Raw genomic sequence first — 13,977 nt, 5'->3', positions numbered from 1 at the left:
GCTTCTCTGGGCTTAAGAGATATTTGACCCTGACTCTTCCCTGGTCACTTCTGTGAGTTCCTTCAAAAGCCCTCATTAGTGGGAACTTTGCCCCCCCTGGGTTGTCAGTTCCTTCTTCCATAGCCCCTAAGGAGTCTAGGACACTACATCCATGTTGTGCTTTTGACCAGGATCTAAAACATGTCCATGCTATTCTTTCTTGAGAGTTGCCCACCTCTGATCCATGTGTATCTTAGATTAGGCCACAAAAATACCACAGACTGGGTGACATAAACAACAGAATTTTATTTCTCATAGTTCTGGAAGATGGACATCTGAGATGAGGGTGCCAGCACAGTCAGGTTCTATGAGATCTCCTTGACTTACCAGCCACCTCCATGCTGTGTCCTCACTTGGAAGAGAGCAGAGAGAGAGAGAGAGAGAGAGAGAGAGATGAGATCGCTTCCTCTGCTTATAAGAGCATAATCTTTATCAGATAATCACCTCTTAAAGACCTTATCTCCTGATGCAGTCACATTAGGGGTTGGGGCTTCAATATATGAATTTGGGGGTGGGGACAGAGGTCTGTCCATAGCAATGGGAAACACTCACACAGCATTTCCCAGACAAACTAATAGCCATCTCTCCTTTACTCCTGCCAGTGGCACAGTCACCAAACCTCCACTAAACTTCCAAGTGGATTCAGACACCTGCTTATCGTGTCTTCCAATTCACATGATAAATTCAATAAATGAGAAATTATAAAATGATTTTCAGCCCCAGAAATAATTAATAACATGTGAATGAATGCATAAAAAGTATCATTTGTACTAATATATTAGTAAAGATTTAAGAAATTAAAATTACCTAGTGTGGACGAGGTTATGTAGAAAGAGGCATTCTTAGAGCTGTCGGGGGAACTATAAGTTGATATAACATTGTAGTCAGTAAGCAATTGGGGGAAATCCATGAAAATGTTGAATTGACATACCTTTGACCCAATTCTCAGAATTCAATGTTCAGCAATTCTTACACATGTTCCTAAATATATATATTCAGATTTGGGCATATATATTTCACGTGTATATGGATGGACATTTGCTGTTACACAGCAAATATTTGTAATAGAAAAAAAAAGAAATTATTTATGGCAAAGAAATGGCAGGAAACAGAATCAACTCGGGTCATTCAAGTTCATAAAGTGAGCAACTTACAAAGTGCCAGGATGGACAGGGCGGTGGTATTCTGTAGCTGGTTCACACTGGCTCCCAAGAGCTGACTGTGCACAACTTTTCCCAATATTGCATTCAATAATTTCAAGTAGGTATCTTGAAATCAGTCATTGTGGAAGTAATACACCCATAGAAATTGCCAAACACCAAACATTTCGCAGCCCACCACTGGTTAGGGGAACAGAAAGAGATGGTCAGGCAGCAGTTTAGCAACAGCAGGAAGCCATTGTCACCTCTAGGCAGAGGAAGATAATATGTTACCAGCACTGGAGCAGAGGCACGGCAAAAGAGCCGTCCATAAGGAATGATCTTTATGGAAGAGCTCAGTCACTTCCAGAACCTGCAGTTCAGAGAGGAAGGGAGTGAAAAGAAAGACCACGATTTCTTTTCACACACCCAAATCCCATTGGCTAAGTACAATCAGCAGCAAAGGGTCAGCCTCCCGCAGATAGAGAGCTACAGTAAGAACAGAGAACCCTCTGTGAGGTAGGCAAACAGAAACTAACCAGTTCATTATTTAAAACTCTGTCATGAGGGACACCTGGGTGGCTCAGTCAGTCAAACGTCTGACTTTGACTCAGGGCATGATCTCACAGTTCGTGAGTTCAAGCCCCACATCAGGCTCCACACCGACAGCTCAGAGCCTGGAGCCTGCTTCAGATTCTGCGTCTTCCTCTCTCTCTGTTCCTCCCCTCCTTGTACTCTGTCTCTCTCTGTCTCTCTCAAAAATAAATAAACATTAAAAAAAATTATAAAAGAAAAATAAATAAAAATCTGCCATGAAGGGATGAGTCATGTATTTTGGGGCATGTGTTAAAATGAAAGACCATGAAGACACGAAAAAGAATGACGCAGGCCTCTGTGTAATGATACAACACATCAATAATACCTTTGTTAAATATGGTAAAAAGTAGGTTACAAAAATGTGTGCAATTTTATTCCATTTTTGTAAAAAAATATACAAATGTATATACTTTTCCTTTCACAAGCCAAACAAAACAGCTAGAAAAATATACCAAACTCTGGAAGTTATTACCTTTGAAAACTTCTAACTTTACAGATTTCAGATGTGTTTGGATTTATGGACATGTATTATCTTCCTAATACATTTTTAACAAAGCGTCTGTTACTGTGTCCAAAGAGTGTGTGTGACCTCAGGGTTGGCTATGCTCTTACGTGTATCTAAAATGCGTGATTTTTTCCTTCCGTGCACACCTGAAAATTCTGCATATTGGTCTACGGGACGTGGAGGCACCTGCACATCTCACTGCTATCTTAACGGCAGTGTGGATTTGGAGGGAATGATCATCAGCCACGAGGTGTGGGTCGACTCATATAGGGACATTCTGTGGGATGTAGGTGCAAATTTTCAGTGAAGAGACAGAGGTATTCCCAGGGCAAATTCTAAAAGCAAAGCCTCTTGAGGAACAATAGCCATTGGCTCTAAACTCTGAAGCACTACCATAGATTTCTTTGTATTAATTTTGTTCCCACTGACAGAAGTAGGAAATACAATGGTAACGAGTGACATCTCAGTTATCCACCCCTGGAATTTTCTGGCAACATGTTTAGAAAATTATGCCTTTTGAAAACCAATTCCCCCAAATACCACATTACTTTACCACCTAAAACAAATGAATCCTTTCTTCCTAATATTGAGTACACTTAAATCATCCCAAATAGGGCTCTTTTTGTTATAAAGCTTGATTATTTTTTCTTTCCTCAGAAAAGAAGACCCATGTACTGTTTATTAGGTATATGAGGGAAAAAAATCAGGGTTTTCAAAGCCAACAATACTTGCAAACTTGAATATATTTAGATTTCTGGGATGGCTGAATTATAATCAACACGGAAAAGAAAACATCACTAAAACATTTTCTTGACCAAAATACACACTCCACCCTTCGGCCACTTCCTCATGCGAGCATGTGGACATGAAACTATGTGCCCTCTCTCGTCTGCTTGTTACTTACTCGTCAACTAGTCACCGTAGCTCATTGGAGGCACCCAGGTCGGATTTGCCCAAACACGTCAATTAGATGCATTAACAGATGTTATGGACACCTATGATAATTGCATTATCCTCCTGTCATCTGGAAGCATCATGAAAATGAAATTGTTTCTTCAGAGATTTGTTGCCGAAATACTACAGCATGAAAAGCAACTATGAAATACATCTCCTGGATAAGTCAGACAAGATGAAAATCAAAACTATCATCAACATTTAGAAGAGCAGGAGAGAAATGGAATAAGAACGGTACTTAAAAAGGCAATAAAATTCCCTCAATGTTATACTAGTTAACGACGACAATATAACACCTTAAATCTTGGAGCAAGCATGAGAGTGACTTCACCAGCTCAGCGGCTACTAAAAATCTCTTTTCTTACCTTAAAGTCAAATTGATTGTCAACGCAAACATTTAAAGTACACGTTTAAAATGTAATTGCTTTTTGGAGGGTAGGGAGAGGAGGATGTGGGTGGGAAAGGGTAGGCAGGAACAGGGCATATTTATAATGAGCATATATTTTTAAAACATATTTCATATCATCGGGAAATCTGTTAAGTTCTCAAACTGATGGTTTTGATGTTCTCAATGGATTCAAAAGATGTTACGATGTTCTGTACTTACACTCCCTGGTGAAATGGCATGTTATTTAGTCACTTCATTACTTTTTATACTTTAACCTAGGCACATGGCTTCATGAATCATTGTATTAAACCAGTTTTCTTAGTAAAACTGCTTGTCTGGGTCTCTCTTTATAAAACCACACTGAGGGGATTTACCAATGTCAACTAACCAAGAAAATAAACAACAGTCCTTTTCTTTAAAATGAGCAGTAGTGTTTACACAACCTGTGGGTACGCTAAGAGCAGTGTAGTGTAGGCAATCCCCGAGAAGCATAAAGAGTCATTCTGGACTAGATTAAGTGCCCCCACAAGACATTCTTCCAGGCAAGAAAGAGATAAGGGTCATCTCTTTGAGTGATAGGGAAGTTAGTTCAACAACATGATTTGCCAAGGAATAATTTCACTCTGAAAACTTTTTACACAAAATGTGACTCACAGATCTGGGAGTGAGGAAAAGGAAAATGTTCTGGGACGCTAAACAGACTTCACCTTTTGCATATTTCTGAGCTGAACTGGTAAGCATGATACATTTTCCTAGCTGGGTATTTGATTCCATGAAAGATACTTTTGTTTTAGGAGCATAAGAAATGAGAGAGCAAGGAAGGGAGAGAGGGGGGATAAAATGGATATCCTACCTCTAATAAATAGATAATTACTTTATCTACCTGCTTCATGTTTGACGTTTTACCTACATTCATCTGACCCCAAGCTAGCCTTGATAGTTATTATTTTCTTCAATTTACAAATGAGCAATCTGGTGTTCAGAGAGTTTAAACAACTTCCCCCATGACACTAGGGTTGCAAGCTCTACTCAGATTTTAGTACTTCAAAGCTGAGCTTCTCCTCTTACACCAATGGATTAGTTTGCTATGGTTGCCGTAACAAAATACCATAGAGTAGGTGGCTTAAACAACAGAAACTAACTTGATCACAATTAACTTTCTGGAAGCTCTGGAACCCTGAAAACCAAGATTATGGTGCTGGCAGCTTTGCTTTCTCCTGAGGCCTGTCTCATTGGTTTACAGATGGCTGTTATCTCACGGCATTCTTGTGGTCTCCCCTGTGAGCATATCCCTGATGTCTCTCTGAGGGTCCAAATTTCCTCTTCTTTTTTTTTTTTTTCCAGTGCAATACATATTTATTGATTTCTTCTGTGTACCACACTCAGTGCTCGGCATTAGCGATAGGAGGGGAGTTGGGGATTCAAAACTGAATAGCACGTGGTTCCTTGTTCCCAAAAACTTAGAGTATAATAGATAATTTTTCCAGTTTTATTGAGAAATAATTGACATGCATCCCTGTATAATTTTAAGGTGTACAGCATGGTGGTCTGATTTAAATATGTTGTGAGATGATTACAACAGGCTCAGCTAACATCCATATACAGACGTGTGTATATAATGAAAAGAAAAAAAGAAAAAAAATTATCCTTGTGATGAGAACTCACGGGACTCTCTCTCTTCACCCCTTTTCTGTGTTTCTATGTTTCTGTGGTGTACGTTACATCCTTAGTACTTCTTATAACCGGGGATATTTGTAACTTTTGACCACCTTCCACCAATTCCCCCTCCTCCTTCTCTCCACTTCTTTCTTTTTTTTTTAAGTTTATTTATTTATTTTGAGAAAGAGATCGGGAGAAGGGCAGAGAGAGAGGGAGAGACAGAATCCCAAGCAAGCTCCATGCTGTCAGCTCAGAGCCTGATGCAGGCCTCGATGCAGGGCTTGATCTCACAAACCATGAGATCACAACCTCAGCTGAAATCAAGAGTCGGACATTTAACCCACTGAGCCACCCAAGTACCCCTCCTTCTCTCCACTTCCGATAATCACAAGTCTGATCTCTTTTTCTAGGAGTTCGTTTGTTTTTGTTTATTTGTTTGTTTTTGATTCCACATAAGGTGAGATCATACAGTATTTGTCTTTCTCTCTCTGATTTATTTCATTTATCATTGATGCCTTCAAGGTCCATGTTGTTGCAAATGTAGGCTGTCCTCATTTTTTTTTATGTCTGAATAATGTTTCACTGTGTGTGTGTGTGTGTGTGTGTGTGTTGTATAGCACAACCTTTTTATCCATTCATCCATCAGTGGACATTTAGGTTGTTTCCGTATCTTGGCTGTTGTACATAATGCTGCTTTAAACATAGGGGTGCAGTGCACTGTTGATGGGATTGTAAACTGATGCAGCCACTATGAAAAACAGTATAGAGCATTCTCAAAATATGAGAAGTAGAACTCTAATATCCAACGATTCCAATTTGGGGAATATATACAAAGGAAGTGAAAATGCTAACGTGAAAACATATCTGCACCCCCATAATCAGATTTCCTCACCTCATAAGGACACCAGTCAGATTAGATTAGTGCCCACCCATATGATGTTAGTTACCTCTTTTAGGGCCCTGTCTCCAAACAGTCACATTCTATGATACAGGAGTTAGGACTTGAACCTATGAATGGGGCGGGGGGGGGGGGGGGGTGGCGGGCACAATTCACCCATTATAATCACTCCACAAGGTCAAAATACAGATCTTTTACAGATTCTTTTCAGTTCAGGTTTCTACCTGTTCCAAGGACTATAAGCTTCTTACTCTATACGTGCACATAATTCCAACATGCTTTCCACTACATACAAAAGTTTACCAATATGCTAATTGTAGAAAAGAGTGAATAAATGAGATGAACTACAGGCAGGAGGATAGAATATTTAGCAACAGACTATCTAACTGTGTTGAAGAGGAAGCGATTATACCCATCCTCACAATAGTTTATTATTTCAGCTTCCAGAAGGAATAGATGAAATACAGGGCCAATCCTTGCCATGTACTGCAGAAAACTCAATCTATGTCCTGGGGTTAGGTGGGGTGATGCTTTAGGGATGTTCATGGCTTCCAGACATACCACCTCCTCACATCCTGTGGGGGAAAATAACAGCTAATGAGTCAGCGACTAAGTTGGGAATCAGCCCAGAGCTTCTATAACAGTAGATTCAGCATGTAAAAATGAGAATAATCCCCCACAATCATTTCCACTAGGAACTAGTTGATTCTAAAGATATGATTCATTCAGGGTAAAACCAAATCCTCCACCTACACACTTTTTGAGCCATTAGGAAGAAAATTATGTACAAAAAATATATACTTTTAGGGCATTTCTCTCTTTTATACCTTTGGCAAATATAGAAAGAACATCAGAATTCAACTCAGGAGAGAGAAGGAGAGAAAGAAAGAGATACAGAGCTATACGTATAGCTACGATAGATGGATAGATAGAGATATCACAGGACAAGGAGTAAAACAAGTAATGTTTTGTAATCAATGTAATCAGATTGTACAGGCACACAATTAATTAAAGAAACTGCCTTGAAATCCAGACCATTAACAGTACTTAACTTCAAAAGACATTTTTCCATTCTTTTTCCCCTTGTTTAGTGCAGACTTCATTTAAGATATCAATTACTAAACAGACTTCTAAAACCAAGGGGAATGTCAACAAATTATGTAGCTAACAAAAAAGGTCAGCATGATTTTACTTGTTTGTATTAGTCCTAATAGCACAACTTAATTGTTTTACTAAAGTGGCTTATCATTAGAATATTTGTTAATACAATACAAATTAATTCAAAAGGATTTGATAAGATGTAGGGGGAAAAAGCTCATCTTGAAGCAATGTAGCTAGATAATCCAAATAGTCGATGTCACCCTCTACTTTCTACTCAAAAAAACCTTTCTTTTGTTAAATACATAATCTTATGCCAACAAAACATTGTTTTCAGCCCTGCAATGATCTAGTGTCCAATGTAGGATTGTAGCCATTTACTTTTTATGGAGCTAGGAACACAATGAGAAGATTCATGCTTTGGGTCATTCACTCATGTTATTACATTACACTTTAGCCCTGGATCCTAGGGTCCCTCGTTCTCCTGTATATGTGTTTTTGATTCTTGTTTCAGGGAACAAGGCTGAAAAAGAATCCCAGAGGTGGTCTAATATCTCCAGCATTCTATCAGCTGATAGGCTGGAGTGAAAGCCCTCAAACAAGATACCCTAGCCAGCTGGGTCATGAATTCTCTGTCCGCTACAAAAAGTTGGAGAGGAGAAGCTTCAGCCAAGTTGTCAGTATCAACAAGTAATGTAATTATCATGGCTGCCTGAATTATAAACTTCTAACTGTATTCCTAAGTTTAATTTTTCCCTGAATCAAATATTCGATCACATAGTTTCTCTAGGTCTCCTTGACCCTGGAAGATTTAAGGAATAGATTATATGGGGGAGGAAAAAGAAGTGGGGAGCATTAACCAAAATTTAAAAATACTTCCCTATCTTTTTGGAACTAGAACAAAGTACACATCAGTATGTACATACAAAATAAAAAGCTGGTTCTGAAGTTTGTCATTTGCATCTTTAGGGTCCCCTTTATGTTTCTCCTTCCTCCTCTGACATTCTGTAGGTTCCCTTATGGTTTTATAACTTATAACAGCTCGTGACTTGTTGTTTTATAACTCTTTCCCATCATTTTTGGAGTTCAATGTTTGTCCCTCCTCACAGAGACACTTGTATAACCCTTGGGAGGGTGTGGTCAAGGCAATGTGGCTATACTGGTTCCTGTTCAGGTCACCTTCTTCCAAGGTCACTCCAGTTCTGGGTCCCCTGTCAATGTCTTCTGTGTCATATGCTAATCTATGGAGAAAGGAACCACTTTCCTGCCAAACAGTGGACATGTTACAGGCATGAATTCTCAGTCTGTAACCAATTGTTCACAATTTAGACATAAACATAGAGTTTTCATCTGCTGTGTTTCTGTAAGTGCCCAACCCCCACCCCCACCCATTTTCTACTTCACATATTCATGCTGAAGCTGAAGGTTTTACATTACTGTAATCCAGGAGAATGCCTTCTTTATCTTTTCTGCTGTGCTGGGTGGAGTTTTATAGACTCCTCAGATCCATGGTGGAGAGAATACAACTTCCCGGCTGAAATATTCCCTAAAATGGTCTCTCCTGCTGTTCTCTGGCAACCCTTGTGTTTGTTGTTTCTCAAGGGAGATTCTGTTTAATTGATTCTTACTCACAGTGTATTATACTCTCTTACTAAGATTTAGATTTAGCTAACCCACAAAAATAAAACCTACTTTACAGAGTTGGAGAGAATTCAGTCAGCTCCTTTCCTTCACTGCTGTCTTCCTCCTCCGATCCCTCTGAGTTATGATGTCTGCAATATAAAGCCCATTTGAATTGTGTGTCCCTGGTCCCTCTTTTGCGCCACAAATCTTGACCTTCTCTTCATCTCCTCAGGCCTATTCAGCCAGCAAAAATGGCCATGCTATCTTCCCAAGGAACCCACTGAGCTAGGGCTCAGAATTCTGGAGTAGAGGGTGGGGGGAGGGGCATGATTGTCTGGGTAGAACACTTGAACAGAACAGGGAACTTGAATCTTGGAATTCAAATTATTGCAAAGTCCAGAATCTGTGTGAATATATATAAATGTGGGTGAGTATGATGATGACACAGGTACTTTATTAGTCTATATGTACAGGGAAAGCTTTTAATATTAATATTGATTACAAATAATGGATAAGTGGGAAGAAAAGGTTAAAATTTTGATTTTTTCTAGTTGTTACAAAGTGTCTCTCCTGCACTACAATTTCTAATTGTTTAATATTAATTGAGTACTCTCTTTCCTAAAACCTACTTCTTCACAATTCCCACTGTGTCACTTTTCTTCAGCCTCTCCTGCATGGTTTAATTCATGGGTTCCTCCCCTTCTCTCAACCAAAACATATGGGCATAATTAAAACTCCTTTCTGGTCCCTCTTTCTTCTTCATTAGAGGCTCAGTTAGAGTGAAAGTAAATTCTATTCACATTAATTTAAATACCTTCTGTATACTGGAAATTCCCAAATTTATATCTCTAGTCTAGACTTTGATTCTCAGCTTCAGACTTGAACACCCAATTGCAGTTGGAGAACTCATACAAAATGGAATTCTCAATGCTTTCCCTAATCCCACTGCCACCCCCATCTACCTGACCTCACCCAGTAGTCCCCACCTTGGGAAATGGCACAGTCATTTTCCATCCAAAGTCAGAGTCTGGGGGTCATCTTGAGCAAATACTGATGGTCCTACCTACAAAACACATTTTTGTTCAACATTTCTGACCTGAATTACTGAAATAGTTCCCTAATCTGTATCTTTATTTCTTCAATTGAAGTACCTCTCAAATATATTCTCCACACAGCTATCAGATATCATTGTTAAACAGAGATTTTTCTCATGGTACTCTCTTATTAAAAACCTTCCAATGGCATTCTATTGTATTGGAGTAAAATCCAAACTTTCCCCCAGATTTTACAAAACTCCCCATGGCCCTGCCCCTCCTATGTATTTTACAGTACCCTCCTCTTTACCTCACTCCAGTCACACCAGCCTCTGTCTTGTCTGGTTGTTTAAAATATTTTTTCCTTAATTCATCATGTGGTGATTCTTTCTCACCTTTTGAGTCTCTGTCATTAATTTTCCTCAGTTGTGTGTTTAATGTTTGCTCCCCCACTGAAATGCAAAAGTGAGGATCCTGACGGCCCTATTACTTGTGTTCATATTGCCTAGCATGGTAAGTATTCAATAAACATCGCTGAATGAATGAATAAAAGAATGGGTGCCAAAATCATATAATAGGTTATATGTAGGATAATAGCAAAAACTAAAAATAGATTATATGTAGGAAAATGACAAAAACTAAAAACAAAAAAACAAAACAAAACAAAAAACAAAACAAAACAAAAAACACACAACTACCTGCCATTTAACCCAACTACAATTAAGCTTAATTTTCAATATGCTAGAGAAACCTTGTTCCTAATTCTACTTAATCACAATAGAACACCTTATATACCTATGACATGCATATGCTTAGTGTTCATGTCTGTATAGTCTGTCACAATTAGTTAATCATGCCTGAAGGTTGTTCCTTCCAATTCTTAGAAAGAGAAAAAACACTGATTTTATTTGCGAGAGCTTTAGATAATTGGCAAATTTGTGCATTTGCAACTTTGGGGGGAAAAAACACAACACAGCATATGCTTTTATTGACCTAATATCTGAACAGATTAAATGCTATAGCAAAAGTACTTATTAGCACATAAATATTAGAGTTGGCTATCCTAGGGATGGTTATAAGAGGTCATTCCTTTTAATTCTTGATACCAAATTCTTTCTCCAAGTGCCACTTTCTCATTTTTTGTCCTCTATAAGTTGTTCCTTTGGTCCCAGTTGTCATATGCTGAAAGTAACCATGCTGAATTTCACTGTGTATACTGAGGGACCTCAACATGAAACAAAGAATGTACTGTTTATAACTCTTTATTGGCTGGGTGCTAAGATAGCACCTGCAAGTAGTTAAGCATTGGGAGATTTTTCCTTCCTTGCCCCCTCCTTTTGGTCATTTAAATCCTCCTCTGATGAACCTACAAACAACCCAGTTGACAGAGATTTGGAACATTCTCTGAGTCTTACTTTGACTAATCTAATTTTCTGTAAAAATATGCAAACTTGCTTAGGTTTGCTTGATTAGGATATTTTGAATTTTCTTTATGACATTTTTTTTAATTTGATGAATATATGGACTGTTAGCTGGTGAATTATTATAAAAGGCAATACTTTTTACTGTTCTTCTAGGAGAAACATTTAAAAAAGTCAACCAACAATAGCTTCTGATTTAAGCCTTTAGAGATATGAGAAGTTTTATATCATGAATAAAAATGGACTCTGTTCTTCCAAAATGGAATTTTCTACTAAGGAACATTTCACCATAACCTCTAAAATTATTAATTAGCAGGCCTAGTCATTCATGGCATTAACTTTTCCACTGGAAGGGAATTTCTAGCCCGTTTTCCATGAGTTACTGTAATGTTTACAGGGATGCACTTGGGAAAATGCTACAGAATAAAATTGGTTGAATTGAACTAAATCAATTGAAGTGCCATGAATAGGTCACATTTGGGACATCATAATGACTTCTTAAGAACTGTTAGGGTTACCATAATACTCACCTTTAATCCTAGCTCAAATACTAAATGAAAATATTTTATGAACAAAGATTTTTACAAAAACATAATTGAGGAAAATACTTGTGTGTATTACAGGAGAGAGAAAAGTTTTTCTCAATCCTCTTAGGGTTGCTGGCTGGGTGTGAAAGTTAAAGTGACCAAGATATATTAATAAACGAAAAGCCAACAAATTTATTTAATGTAAGTCTTATGTGACGTGGGAGCCAAAGAAACACAAAGAAACAGTTAAACCTGTGCATTTTTATGCTACATTGGTGAAGAGTGAACACTGTGGAAGAATAAGTGTGTCCTGAAATCCATTATTATCAGGAAGAAAACGATATGCAATAATATCCAAAGGGTGCCAGGGGATTACACAAAAAGATACACAATAAGAAGATATGTATATTTCCTTCTTTGGATTCTTTTTTCTTCATTGGAATGATTGGATGATTTGACAATATTGCTTGATTTCTTTTCATGAACAGTAGAATACTAGAGCTAGATGGAATGGTCTTTGATGCTCATTAATCCCGACAACATTTTCCCATGAAGAAACAGAGGCCAGGGAATAGAAATGAATTATCAAGTGAGACACATCTACCTAGCAGAGGTGATAGGTTTAAAATTCCTGACCTTCAGCTCAGTCCTTTCTCCGTTATACTGTGCTTTCTCTTGGTACATTTTCTGACTGAAGGAAGACAGTCAAAGAGGGACTTGAAAAGAGTAAATTGAAATGCCAGATGGGTTAATAAGAATGGTTTTCCATATGTCTTCTAGGCTTTCTTCAGGGGGTTCTGTGAAAGAATTGAGTCCTCATGCCTAAGGTGTCCATTGTGGGTAATGAATTGTTCCCCCCACCCCCAACCACACAGGTAGCCTGGCACTAAAGTCCATCCTTGAGAGAACTGAGAAAATAGTCACTCAAATCATTTCCTATGTTCTGTGGGTCGGTTGAGACATGCCAGTTGAGAAAGACTGAATCCTGTAACACAGAAAACAGATGAGCAGTAGGTAGGTAATGGTAACCAGAGGCAGAAGATTTAACAAACTAAGGAAGCAGCTTGGCAGCAGGAGGCAAGGCAAGAACACGACCATTCAAACTGAGTGTAAATCCCATCCATGCCAAAGTGAGAAAATGACTTAACTTCTATTAGCCTGACTTTCTTGACCTATAAAATGGGAATAATAGAGCCTACCTCTCAGGAGCCATTGTAAAGATTAAGATACCATATATGAAAGATTTAGGCCCAGAAGGACACTCAGTATAGGAAGGGAATTTGATGAAAGGAGGTGAACACATAGTCTTTGGAATTGGGTATACTTGGCTTGTATCTGCCACCGCTAAGTCTCCTAATTAAGTGCCTGGGACATTGTAGAAGCCCCATGAAATGTCAGTTTCTACCCTTCTCCTCCTGCCTCTACTTGTTTCCATCAACTTGTTAATATAGAGCAATGGCTCCCAAACTGCTGTATGTACCAGAATCACCTGGAGGACTTGGTAAAACAGATTACTAAGCACCATCCCCAGTGTTTCTGAGTCAATGAGTCTGTAGTAGGGCCAAGGTTTGCGTTTCTAACACTGCAAAACTTGATGTTCAAGTATTAGTGGACCACACTTTTGATGTTATTGTAGATATAGAGCAATTACTTTTGGGTGCTGGAGGACAAAGCCTTCAGCTTTTTGAGCCCCTTTATGGTTTCCAATTGAAACTCTATTAAAATACATCGGCTGAGACATCTTACTCTGATATTTGTAGTGACTACACACCTTATTTCTATCCTCAGTTCTACATTGTTTTGAGTTCTCTACTCCTCTGCATATGGCTTTTAAATGCAGAGCTCAGTCTGAAATCAAAAGGACAAGAAAATTACTGGGTCAATACTTGTTGAACCAAATAATTCATCTCAAGTGAAAAGCATGCAACATATTTTCTAGTTCTATAATTTTTCCAGATTTCTCATTATTTCTTTTTACAGGTGAAAACTTGGGGTAATCAATTAAACAGTAAAACAAATATTGTGATCCTCAAATACTGTCTAACTCATCATGGCTTAGGACTCACAAATGCGGCCGACTTAAGGTCAGCCTTAT

The 13,977-nt window shown here is 38.4% G+C and overlaps 1 long non-coding RNA gene across 1 annotated transcript; it reads right to left on the bottom strand.

Moving 5' to 3' along the window:
- Window positions 1–6,594: 6,594 nt before the first annotated feature.
- LOC122228429 lies at window positions 6,595–9,211 on the bottom strand. The gene is made up of 2 exons (XR_006206583.1): window positions 8,970–9,211; window positions 6,595–6,754 (listed from the first exon to the last, which is right to left on the bottom strand). It is a non-coding gene; the product is annotated as an uncharacterized LOC122228429 (long non-coding RNA).
- Window positions 9,212–13,977: the final 4,766 nt, after the last annotated feature.

This window comes from Panthera leo, chromosome C1, assembly GCF_018350215.1.
Source record: "Panthera leo isolate Ple1 chromosome C1, P.leo_Ple1_pat1.1, whole genome shotgun sequence".
Classification (NCBI taxonomy): domain Eukaryota; kingdom Metazoa; phylum Chordata; class Mammalia; order Carnivora; family Felidae; genus Panthera; species Panthera leo.
This window is presented reverse-complemented; position numbering and strand designations above follow the sequence as displayed.